The sequence below is a fragment of the Chiloscyllium punctatum genome, chromosome 10 (genome assembly GCF_047496795.1).
Source record: "Chiloscyllium punctatum isolate Juve2018m chromosome 10, sChiPun1.3, whole genome shotgun sequence".
Taxonomy (NCBI): domain Eukaryota; kingdom Metazoa; phylum Chordata; class Chondrichthyes; order Orectolobiformes; family Hemiscylliidae; genus Chiloscyllium; species Chiloscyllium punctatum.
The window spans coordinates 28,626,295-28,639,869 of record NC_092748.1 but is presented as its reverse complement, the minus strand read 5'-3'; positions in this window follow the sequence as shown (position 1 = coordinate 28,639,869).

Here is a 13,575-nt window from a genome sequence, read left to right as displayed (position 1 = left end):
CACCACATAATGATAGAAATGGAAAATACCACAAGGTATGAGGAGTGGTCCTCTGGGAGAATACCACACAGAGAGGTTTTCCTTCATTGAATGTCAGAAATCCAGAGTCATGTTCTGTGCCTATCAGGGCAAGGAAACAACAGAGAATGATCCCACACAAAGCAGAATTCCACTCCTCTTTGTGTTGTTCTACTTTGCTTCTGGTGTTATAAAGTTTATTTCCTCACTTCCTGTTATAATTCAGACTTATAAAGTATGGATTACATTTTTATGAAGAAATATTGATATCCATGCTGTGATGCAATGACAGGCGACCTGGCATTCTTTCTGTCTCTGTGACAATCCTGGGAGTGCTTTTTTTTTGTGGATAAATATATGATATTGTTGTTGTTGTTGTTGTTGTTGTTGTTGGAGGACCACATTGGAGCCATTCACGTTGTTTATCACCTTATGCCAAAACTATCAGTGCTGTGGTAAACCCCTGAAATACATGTGCCATGGTGTCGTGTATTAAATCACTGCTCATGTTTGGAGGATCGAGTCCAAATTATTTCAGTCCTGCTGCCAATGCAGTGGTGTGATTGAAATTTATTGTGTGCATCAGTAAGAATCACTGATGTCACAATGCCAGATAACTTTGAGAAGGAAACTTTGACAGTGAGCAGAACCTGTTCCAGCTTCCTCATCACTGAAAGCAGAGGCCAGTCATCTGCAAGTGTAGGTGCTCCATGCAGAGTTGTTTTGGACTGAGGGCTTATTGACTGTTGTAGAGGCCTCTGTGGTCATGCCTTCCAGCCTGCCCACTTGTCAGGGACTGTGTGTAGGTCTCAATCCCTGTGGAGAAGGGGAAAGGACGAGACTGAGTGATGTGAGGTGAGGAGATGACAAACATCAGTTCAGGGTAATAAACAGTGAGCAGGTCCTGCAGAAAAGTATTTATAATATTTCCATCACCAACTGCAAATGCCATGTGATGGTGAAAATCATACAGTCATAGAATCCCTACAGTGTGGAAGCAGGCCATTCGGCCCAACAAGTCCACACCGATGAATATCGCACCTAAACCCATTCCTTTAACCTATTACTCTACATTTAATCCTGACTAATGCACCTAACCGACACATCCCTGAACACTATGGGCAATTTAGCTTGGCCAATTCAACTAATCTGCACATTTTTGGACTATGGGAGGAAACCAGAGCACCTGGAGGAAACCCACGCAGACATGGGGAGAACGTGCAAATCTGAAGATCTATGGGCACTGTGAAGGGGGAGAGAAGAGTTTGGGAGTTTTACCTTCTCTGAAACTTTCTAATATAAAAACTGATCTGGAACTCTTTTCAGGTTAGACATTGAATTCAACCAGACTGCAGTTGTAAAAACAAAGTTTTGGAGCACTCACACATCTGGTAGCATCTCTGGAGGTGGATCTTCATATCAGACTTGAAACATTGACTCGATTTGGATCTTCACAGAAAACAAGGTCTTTTCCCTGGGGTGTGGGAGTCCAGATCGAGAGGGCATAGGTTTAGGGTGGGAGCGGAAAAATTTAAAAGGGGCCTAAGGGGCAATTTTTTCACGTGGAGGGTGGTGTGTGTATGGAATGAGCTGACAGAGGAAGTGGTGGAAGCCGGTACAATTACAACATGTAAAAGGCATCTGGATGGGTGTACGAATAGGAAGGGTTGAGAGGGATATTGGCCAAGTGCTGGCAAATGGGACTGGATTAATTTAGGATGTTTCATTGGTATGAAGTGTGGCGCACCAATCTCTACACTGCTGAAGCCAGGTGCCAACTCGCAGGCACCTCCTCCTCCTGTCCCCTCGATCATGGCCTTACCTTCCATCACCAAACCATCATCTCCTAGTCCATCCACAACTTCATCATCTCTGGGGATCACCCATCCACAGCCTCCAACCTCATTGTCCGTGAACCCTGCTCTGCCCGATTCTACCTCCTACTTGAGATTCACAAACCTGACTACCCTGGTTGACCCATTGTCTCAGCCTGTGCCTGTCCCACCAAACTCATCTCTTCCTATCTCAACATCGTCCTGTCCCCCTAAGTCCAGGAACTCCACACCTATGTTCATGAGCCACCCATGCACTTCACCTCTCCAAGATTTTCGTTTCCCCGGTCCCCAATGCCTCATCTTCACCATGGACATCCTGTCCCTGTACACATCGATCCGTCACGACGAAAGCCTCCAAGCCCTCCATTTCTTCCTCTCACACTGTCCCAACCAGTACCCTTCCACCGACACCCTCATCCGCCTGGCTGAACAGATCCTCACCCTCAACAACCTTTCCGTCCAATTCTCTCACTTCCTCCAAACCAAAGGGGTAGCCATGGGCACCCGCATGGGACCCAGCTATGCCTGCCTGTTTGTTGAATATGTGGAACAGTCCATCTTCCACAGTTACACCGACAGCACCCCCTGCCTATTTCTCCGCTACATCAATGACTGTATAGGCGCCGCCTCGTGCCCCCACAAGGAGGTTGAACAGCTCATCAACTTTACCAACACCTTCCACCCTGACCTCAAATTCTCCTAGACCATCTCAGAAACCTCCCTCCCTTCCTAGACCTCTCCATCACCGTCTCTGGTGACCGACTAACCTCAGATGTATACTACAAGCCCACCAACTCCACAGCTACCTAGACTATACCTCCTCTCACCCTTCCCCCTGTAAAATTGCCATTCCTTATTCCCAATTCATCTGTTCCCAGGACGACCAATTCCACCTCAGAAAGTCCCAGATGGCCATGATCACAACTTTCCTTCCCATGCGGTTGATGACTCCCTTCACTTCATGCACCACCGCCCTTGAACCCCACCCCTCCTGGCACAACAAGGACAGAACCCCTCTGGTCCTCACCTTTCACCCCAACAACCTCCGCATACAATGCATCATCCTCCGCCACTTCCACCACATCGAAACGGGCCCCACCACCAGGGATATATTTCCCTCCCTACCCCATCAGCATTCTGAAAAAACCATTCCCTCTGCAACTCCCTCATCAGGTCCACACCCCCCACTAGCCCACACCCCAGAAGTGCAAAACCTGCCCCCACACCGCTCCCCTCACCTCCATCCAAGGCCCCAAGGGATTCTTCCACATCCACCAGAAATTCACCTATACCTCTACCAATGTCATCTACTGCATCTGTTGTACCCGGTGTGGTCTCTTCAACATCACGGAGACAGGACGCTTTCTTCCGGATCATTTCAGCGAATATCTCTGGGACACCCGCTTCCACCAATCCCACTGCCCCGTGGCTGAACAATTCAACTCCCCCTCCCACTCCGTCAAGGAGTTCCTGGACTTAGGGAGACAGGACGATTTCGAGATAGGAAGAGATGAGTTTGGTGGGACAGGCACAGGCTGAGACAATGGGTCCCCCATCACTCCCCCCTCTGACCTATCACCTACACCCTCACCTTCATCCACCTATTGCTTTCTCAGCTATCTCCCCCCAACCCCACCCCACTCCCATTTATCTCTCAACCCCGACCCACAAGCCTCATTCCTGATGAAGGGCTTATGTCCGAAACGTTGATTCTCCTGTTCCTCGAACGCTGCCTGACCTCCTGTGCTTTTCCATCACTACACTCTCGACTCTGATCTCCAGCATCTGCAGTCCTCACTTTCTCCAATTTCATTGGCATGGACAAGTTGGACCGAAGGGTCTGTTTCTGTGCTGTACATCTCTTGAACTCTATGGACTCTATCTGTTGAGTTTCTCCAAAACTTTTGGTTTCTTCTTTTTTGTCAGAGTTCCAGCATTCTCAGAATTTTATTTTTAGTTGAAGACTTCAGAATTGTTCATTGATGCCCTTTGTGGTTTACCTCGTATTTCTCTGCATAACATATATCCAGATAGTCAGATTTTGTGAGTCAGATATCTTAAAGTTTATTTACAATATTAACTCCTTCTAAGAGTACAATATCACAGATTTACATACATAGTCTGGAATCTGTGCTTATAGATGATACTGTATATTGTACTCAGTCAACTGTCTATACTTGCTCCATTACACAGAAAGAGTGACTGAAGGCAAGGTAGATAACTTTGTGTTGGAATTTCATATAGGATAGAGGCCTGTCTCATCTGTACTGCATCACATAATACAACATACTCATCCTCCTGGACATTTCCTTGCATTTTCTGAGTACATGTGTTTCTGCAGTGTAGACACACAAATCCAGCAGCAAGGAGGCAAACTCAATAGAATTCAGTTGCGACATTGAATGAGCCCCAGGTTTTCCATGCTATGTTCTTGCTTATATGAATAGTTTAAAGTAGATTTTTTTCTAACAGGTTGTAATAGTTCATCATTTACTGTAAGATAATTCTGAAAGGAATTATTGTGCACTGATAATAAATCTAATAACTATGTCTACACAAATTGACAAATTTATGCCAAATCCATTGCACTTTTGAAAAGAAAGTGCTAAATCCCAGTTGGAACTCTATCCTGCGTTCTTCTGGGTGGCATGATGACTCAATGGTTAGCACTGCTGCCTCACAGCACCAGGGACCCAGGTTTGATCCCAGCCTCAGGCGACTGTTTGTGTGGAGTTTTCACATTCTCCCCGTGTCTGCGTGGGTTTCCTCTGGGTGCTCTGGTTTCCTCCCAAAATCCAAAGATGTGCAGGTTAGGTGAGTTGGCCATGCTAAATTGTCCCATAGTGTTAGGTGCATTAGTCTGAGGTAAATGTAGGACAATGTATCTGGGTGGGTTACTCTCCAGAGGGTTGGTGTGTCATTGTTGGGCCAAATGATCTGTTTCTACACTGTCGGGAATCTAATCTATGCCTGTTACAAAGAGCTTTGTATATGTTTTATTTTTCAGTCACAGTGACTGCCAAGAAAGGTAATATCGCCATTGTCTCACTGTCTCATTAGAGAGAGAGAGAGAGAGAGAGAGAGACAGAGAAAGAGAGACAACTGATGGTCATGATTTAATCTGAGGATCATACCTCAGGCAACCAGTGAGATTGAGAAGATGGGACCTTCATGGTAACCTCAGCCAGTGTGAGAATTTAACCCATGTTGGAAGTGTCACTCTGCTTTCCCATCTAGCCAACTAAGCCTTCTTTAAAGTTTTGTACCTGTATGGTCTCAAACCACCAAGCTCTCAATTAACAACAAAATGCATTAGCCAGTTTTGCCACAGGGACTGATAAGACAGTGATGGATTGGGTAAAATGCACACAGAAAAAAACAAAAAGCATTTAAGATGTTGGGATTTACTTGAGTTGCGAGATTGGAAGAGGGGTTCTGAGGGTGACACTGCAGGCTTCCCTTACTGTCTCACTGAACGCGAGGAGCATCAGGATTCTAACTTTCCACAATGAGATTATTTTTCTGATTTGGCAGTTCCTCAGCTCCCCACATAGTGGCAGCTCAGGGTGAGTGTGTCAGTGAGGACTGGAAGCACTCAATGCTGAGCTCTTCCACGACTCTGTGTGTTTGTCTCAGGGAAAGAGGAACTGGAAAGAATTTAGGCTTGTCAGAAAACATGTAAACATGTGACCAGGAAGCGTTTATGATGAAGTAAGATTATTTTCGGACCTCCAAACTCCAAATATTTACTTTCATAATCTTATAACAGAATTAACACTATTGCTGGTAAATTAACTCAGTTCTGTTGTAAATTAAGCTGTTAGGATTGAAAATCTCTATTCGTCCCAATCCTTTTGCTATTTATTTTAGGATTTCAGATTTATTTTTATCATGCCATTTAGTATCTCTAACATTGTACCTCAGTCATATCTCCTGTCAAAGCTGGATATTTTTTTTCCTCATCGCTCATTTCACCAGCAAGAGGAATAATTTTAATAATTCTTCTCTGCACAGACTCCTGGGTTTGAATGCCCCAACTGAGTCTTGTTGACCGTAAATGGCCAAGCAATTTAAAAAAGACTAAACATATCGATACTTTCTTCGTGGTGAAAAATTAAAGACTGGTAGCTTCAAAACATAGGGTTTGTATTCAGCAGGTATTTTAATAAATATTTGTGGCTGTCAACCTTGGGAATCAGGGAAAGCACTCTCCTTAATTGGAGTCATACCTAACACAAAGAGAATGGTGGCTGTCTGGTGGAGGCTAGTCCTCTCAGTCCCAGGACATATCCACTGGAGTTTCTTTGGGTTATGTCTTAGACTTCATCAGTGAGCTTTCCTCCAACACAGCATCCGAAGAGGAGATGTTTACTTTCATGACTTACTAGGGCAGCATAGATCATATAACATTACAGCGCAGTAGAGGCCCTTCAGCCCTTGATGTTGCACCAATCTGTGGAGCAAATCTGAAGCCTATCTATCCTACACTATACCATTTTCATCCACATGTTTATCCAGTGACTATTTAACTGCCCTTAAAGTTGGCGAGTCTACTACTGTTGCAGGCAGCGTTCCTATTCTCCTACTCTCTGAGTAAATAAACTACTTCTGACATCTGTCATACATCTATCACCCCTCAATTTAAAGCTATGTCCCCTTGTGCTAGCCATCATCATCCAAGGAAAAAGACTCTCACTGTCCACCCTCTGATTATCTTATATGTCTCAATTAAGTCACTTCTCATCCTTTTCCTCTCTAACAAACACAGCCCTCAAGTCCCTCAGCCTTTCCTCATAAGACCTTTCCTCCATATCAGGAACCTCCTAGTAAATCTTCTCTGAACACTTTCCAAAACTTCCACATCTTTTCTATAATGCAGTGACAAGAACTGTACGTAATACTCCAGGTGCAGCCGCACCAGAATTTTGTACGGCTGCAGCATAATCTCATGGCTCCGAAACTCAATTCCCTCTACCAATAAAAGCTAACACATTGTATGCCTTCTTAACAAGTCCTGCAGCATCCAAGGAGCAGGATAATCGACGTTTTGGGCATTAGCCTAAAGAAGGGCTTAAGCCCGAAACATCGATTCTCCTGCTCCTTGGATGCTGCCTGACCTGCTGCGCTTTTCCAGCAACACATTTTTCAGCTCTGATCTCTAGCATCTGCAGTAGATAACTTTCTTCTGCCTTCTTAACAACCCTATCAACCTGGTGGCAACTTTCAGGGATCTATGTACATGGACACCGAGATCTCTCTGCTCATCTACATAACCAAGAATCTTACTATTAGCTCAGTACTCTGCATTCCTGTTGCTCCTTCCAAAGTGAATCACCTCACACTTTTCTCCATTAAACGCATTTGCCACCTCTCAGCCCAGCTCTGCGTTTTATCTTTGTCCCTTTGTAACCTGCAGCATCTTTCTGCACTGTCCACAACTCCATCGACTTTAGTGTCATCTGCAAATTTACTAACCCATCCTTCTACAAACTCATCTCGGTCATTTATGAAAATGACAAACAGCAGTGGCCCCAAAACAGATCCTTGCTGTATACCACCTGTAACTGAACTCAGGATGAACATTTCCAATCAAAACTACCTTTTGTCTTCTTTCAGCTAGCCAATTTCTCATCCAAACCGCTAAATCACCCACAGTCCTATGCCTCCATATTTTGTGTAATAGCCTACCGTGGGGAAGCTTATCAAATGCCTTACGGAAATCGACATCAACCACTTTACCCTCATCCACCTGTTTGGTCACCTCGTGAAAGGTTTGTGAGGCATGATCTACCCTTCACAAAACTGTGTGCTGTACATCTCTATGACTCTATGACTCTAATCAACTTATTCCTCTCTAGATCATTATAAATCCTATCTCTTATAACCTTTTTCAACACTTTACCCACAACCGAAGTAAGGCTCACTGGTCTGTAATTACCAGGATTCTCTCTCCTCCCGTTCTTGAACAAGGAGACACCATTTGCTATCCTCCAGTCTTCTGGCACTATTCCTGTAGAAAATAACAACATAAAGATCAAAGCCAAAGGCTCTGCAATCTCCTGGTTGGCTTCCCAGAGAATCCTAGGACAAATCCATCTAGCCCAGGGGACATATCTATTTCCACACTTTTCAGAATTGCTAACACCTTCTCCTTGTGAACCTCAATCCCATCTAGTCTAGTAGACTGTATTGCAGTATTGTCCTCGACAACATTGGCTTTTTCCAGTGTAAATACTGATAAAAAATATTCATTTAGCGCTTCCCTATCTCCTTGGACTCCATGCACAACTTCCCACTACTATCCTTGATTGGCCCGAATCTTACTTTAGTTATTCCTGATATGTCAATAGAAAGCTTTAGGGTTTTCCTTGATCCTATCTGCTCATGACTTCTCATGTCCCCTCCTGGCTCTTAGTTCTCTCTTTAGGTCTTTCTTGCCTAACTTGTAACTCTCAAACACCCTAAATGAGCATTCACATTCTCATCCTAACATAAGCCTGCTTCTTCCTCTTGACAAGAGATTCAACTTCTTTAGTAAATCAATTCTCACCCGACCACTTCCTCCCTGCCCGACAGCTACATACTTATCAAGGATATGCAGTAGCTGATCCTTGAGTAAGCTCCACATTTCAATTATACCCATCCCTGCAGTTTCCTTCCCCATCCTATGCATCCTAAATCTTGCATAATCACATCATAATACCCTTCCTCCAGCTATAACTCTTGCCCTGTGTTATATACCTATCCTTTTCCATTGCTAAAGTAAATTTAACCAAATTGTGGTCATTATCACCAAAGTGCTCACCTACTTCCAATTCTAACACCTGGCCAGGTAATTACCCATTACCAAATCTAGGTAACTACCCTGTTACTCTCGCTCCTATCCAGAATCATCCTTGCTATCCTTTTGTCTACATCTCAGGAATTATCGGAGGCCAATAGAAAACTCCCAATTGATGACCTCTCCTTTCCTGTTTCCAACCTCAGCCCATACTACCTCAGTAGATGAGTCCTCAAACGTCCTTTCTGCCACCTTAATACTGTCCTTGACTAATGCCACATCTCCCCCTCTTTTACCATTTTCTGTGTTCTTACTGAAACATATAAATCCCAGAACTTGCAACAACCATTCCTGTCCCTGCTCTATCCATGTCTCTGAAATAGCCACAACGTCAAGAATTCAGGTACCAACCTATGCTGCAACCCACCTTATTCTGGATGCTCCTGGGATTGAAGCAGACACACTTCAAACCACCTTCCTGCTTGCTAGTGAATTATTGCGACCTTGAAACTTTATTTCTGACCTCACTAATCTCAACCTCCTGGATACTGGAACTACAATTTAGGTTCCCACCCCCTGCTGAATTAGTTTAAACCCTCCCTGCGAGCATTAGCAAATCTCCCCCCAAGGATATTGGTGCTCCTCTGGTTCAGGTGTAGACCATCCTGTTTGTAGAGGTCCTATTTACCCCACAATGAGCCCCAATTATCCAGGTATCCAAAACCCTCCCTCCTGCACCATCCCTGTAGCCACATGCTCAACTCCTCTCTCTCCCTATTCCTCGCCTCGCTAGCACCTGGCACGGGCAACAAACCAGAGATAACAGCTCTGTTTGTTCTTGCAATAAGCTTTCTCCCTAGCTCCCTGACTTTCTGCCTTAAATCCCCATCCTTTTCCAACCTATGTTATTGGTGTCTATCTGGACCACGACTAAGGGCTGCTCCCCCTCCCCTTCCCCCTCAAGGATCCCAAAAACACCTTCTGAGACATCATGAACCCTAGCACCTGGGAGGCAACCGTGAGTCTTTCTCATCCCCACAAAACTTCCTATCTGTCCCCTTAACAATGGAGTACCCAATGACTAATGCTGTGCTCCTTTCTCCCCTTCCCTTCTGAGCAACAGGGACAGATTCTGGGCCAGAGACTTACACCCCATGGCTTACCCCTGGTAAGTCATCCCCCTCAACAGTATCCAAAACAGTATACTTGTGATTGAGGGGAACAGCCATATGCGTTCCCTGCACTGCCTGCCGGTTCCCTTTCCGTCCCCGACTGTAATGCATCTGCCTCTTTCTTGCACCTGAGGTGTGACTACCTCCCTGTAACTCCTCTCAATAACTCCCTCCGCCTCCTGAATGATCCGAAGTTCATCCAGCTCCAACTCCAGTTCCCTAACATGGTTTTCAAGGAGCTGGAGTTGGGTGCACTTCCTGCAGATGAAGTCAACAGGTACACTAGTGGTGACCCTGACCTCCCACATTCTGCAGGAGGAACATTGAATTGCCCTAACCACCATTTCCACTATTCTAAATTCTCAGTGAGACTGTAGAAAAGTAAAGAATAAAGCAAAACTAGTTGTCTTACCAAGCCGATGCACAGAAACTTTTGTTTTGATTAGAGGAGGAGGATTGGTGGGAGATATTACCTCAGTAGCGTTTCGGGTAATGCAACCACACAAATATATTACTTCACTTACTCAGCAGTCCCATGTCCACTCCTGCTCAGCGTGCGCTCCACCTATTCACAAGGTAAGTTTTTAAATGAGTGATTCACTGGTCAACATTCCTGCTCTTCCTGCTGCTTCCTGCATGCTGTAGATCAAACCTCATTATTTCCAGAGTTGTCACAAAAGTTAAGGGGTTTATAAAAGTATGCAAGATTACCCGTCCCTTTAGATCCAGGTTAACAGAAAATGCAAACCAGATTTCTCTGCTGAACAAGAACAACTAATTATTATGAAGAAATCGATTTTGACGATAGGTAAAATGAATATGAATTGCCACCATATAACTCTACAAGATGAAACTTTGCCCCTTTATAGAACACCGACACACATACAGAAAGACCACCAAAAGATGGTTTTATGGGTGAAGGGAAAAATTGGAGAAGCAATTCAATGGTCCCTGTCCAGTGTTTGGTGAGTTGACCATTTTGGCTTGTTGTTTATTGACCTGTCTTTTTCTCTCTCTCTTTCAGTGCTTTTCTTTGCTGGTAGGACACAAATCAACTGTTTTGCAAATTATAAACCTCTGATTTATTGGTGAAAAGCAACAGATTACAGCAACTCGTTAGGGAAAATATAAATTTGTTTCCTTGAGGCTTTGTGTATTTTTTTAATGCAGAGACAGGGCACTAACTCTCCTACCAAAGGTTCAAAGACTTCACTCCTGTAAATTTTCCAGCGAGCTGGGAACCAATCAAATAAATGTTGGCAGGCAGACAGCATTAGTCATCAACACTTAATCACAGCTGAACAAACCAATCGGCTACTCGTTGTTGGCCGAATGTGATTTTGTACACACACCGTGGTGCCGGTTTGTCTGCAATTAATCTTAGGCCTGTTGAACAAACACCGGTATAAATAGCATTACACTAATTGCTGGTTGTTTGCTCTTAAAAAGTAGAGTGAATCCTTCCAAGGTCCTTGATCTTAAGATAGTCCTTTTCCCATTTCAGTCCACAATCAAAAATATAGAAAAATAAACATATATGGTCTTAATAATGTTAATACTTTTCACAGTATCTCATATACTGAAACAAAAACAGAAAATACTGGAGAAACTCAGCAGGATCTGTAGAAAGAAATCCAAGTTAACATTTCTAGTTCAGTGGCTCTTCATCAGAACAGTCAGTAACTATTTATACTGAAAACTGAGAGACGGGCGGAAGGATAGAGATGAGCAGATAGATAGAGTCAGAGCCTAAAGAGAGAGAGAGGTGGGTAAATTTAGAGATTATGGATAGCAGGTCAGGACAGACGTAAAGCTGAATGAACGACAGTGAAGAGCTCAGAGTGAGAAAATGGGCTAGCTGTACTAAATGCCACCCATTTCATGTAATAACAGGTTTTGGAGTTCATGGAAATGGGTGACTATACTAAAAGCAATCCATGTCATAAAGGACCAGGTGTGGGGTGGTTAAAAAAAACATGGAAGGATGAAATCAGGCTCGAAAGTTATTGGGCTAAATGTTGAGTCCTAGAGGCCGTAGGGTTCTCAATTCACAAATGAGATGTTGATCTTCAAGCTTGTGCGAAGGCTCACAGGAACAGTAGAGCAAGCCTTCGAGAGAAACGTTGGCATGGGAAACGGTGGTGTGTTGGAGTAGCAGGCAAATGGAAACTCAGGGTCATTTTATTGTTCTGCAAAGCGGTCACCCAGCCTCTGCTTTGTCTCCCCAGTGTAGACCAGACCACATTGTGAACGGTGAATATCGTAGATTTTTTGAGTGAAGTACAGGTAAATTGCTGCTTCACCTTGGATGCCTTGGATGGTGAGGAGTGCGGAGGTACATGGGCAAGTATGACACCTTTTGCAATGGCATGGGAAGGTGCCTCAAAGAGTGCAAGAACAATTAAGAGGTTCATTAGCCTCCTGGACAAAGCAGTCTGCTTGATCTACACCCCATCCACCAATTTCAAACTCCACCACTGTTGCATTGTGGCAACAGTGAGCACTCTCTATAATGTGACCCGCAGCAACTCACCAAGCCCTCTCTGATAATGCCTTCCAAACTGACAATCTTTAACACCTGCAAGATCATGGGAACATCACCACCCTGCAATTACCCCTCCGAGCCACACAGCATCCTGACTTTGGGATGTACTTTGTCATGTACCTGCACACTCCTCACCATCCAAGGCACCAGGTGAAGCAGCAATTTACCTGTACTTGACTTTTTCTTCACTCTCGCTGCATCAAAATCCTGGAACTCCCCACCTTACAGCTCTGCGGGTGTATATCTACCTCAAGGACTGTAGACATTCAAGAGGCATCTCACTACCAGCTTCTCAAGAGTTATTCAGCATCAGAAATAATTTATGGTTTTATGTCAGATTTTAGTGAAGATTTAAATTGAAGGATGGGATGCTGATAAAGAGGACAGCTTTGTCCTTACTGAGCATTATTGGAACTGTACTCATTCAGACAAATGGAGAGTGTTTTATCCAATTCTTGATCTGCATGTTGTAGATGGTGGATAGACCTCGAGGAGACAGGGAGTGAGTTACTTGCGATAGAATTCCCAACTTCTGACCTTCTCATGTAGACACAACATATTATATGGCTGGTTCAGTTCAACTTCCATTCCATGGTAACCCCCAGGGTGTTGACAGTGAGTGATTAAGATATGGTTAATATTATATTGCAAGAAGTGGCGATGGTTAGATTCTCTCTTGGTGAATCTGGTCATTTTCTGGCACTCATGTGGGGAAAAAATATATTTGCCACTTATCAGCACAAATTTGAGTGTTGTCCTGGTCTTGCTTCATGTCGGCAGACTGCTTCAACACCTTGAAATTTATGCTGCTGTTAAACATTCTGAAATTATCAGTGAATATCCCCATTTCCAGCCTTGTGATGGAGGGAACATCATTGATGAAGCAGTTGAAGATATTTGGGCATGGGATACTGTGCCGAGCAACTCTGTTGCAATGTCCTAGAGCTGGACATCCAAAAATCACAACAACCTTCTTCCATTATTTCAACTTTCAGAAAGTTCTGGGATTTGCATATGAAAGAACTGAAACCAACATGCCCATTCTAAAAGATGAGAGACTTGTTGGGCCGAAGGGCCTGTTTCCACACTGTAAGTAATCTAATCTAAGAGCATTCAACCCAGAGCCATATCCCTACCCTATTCCTGTAATTCTGCATTTCCATGGCCAATTCACCTAGCCGGCACATTCCTGGACATTATGAGCAATTTACCATGGCCAATCCA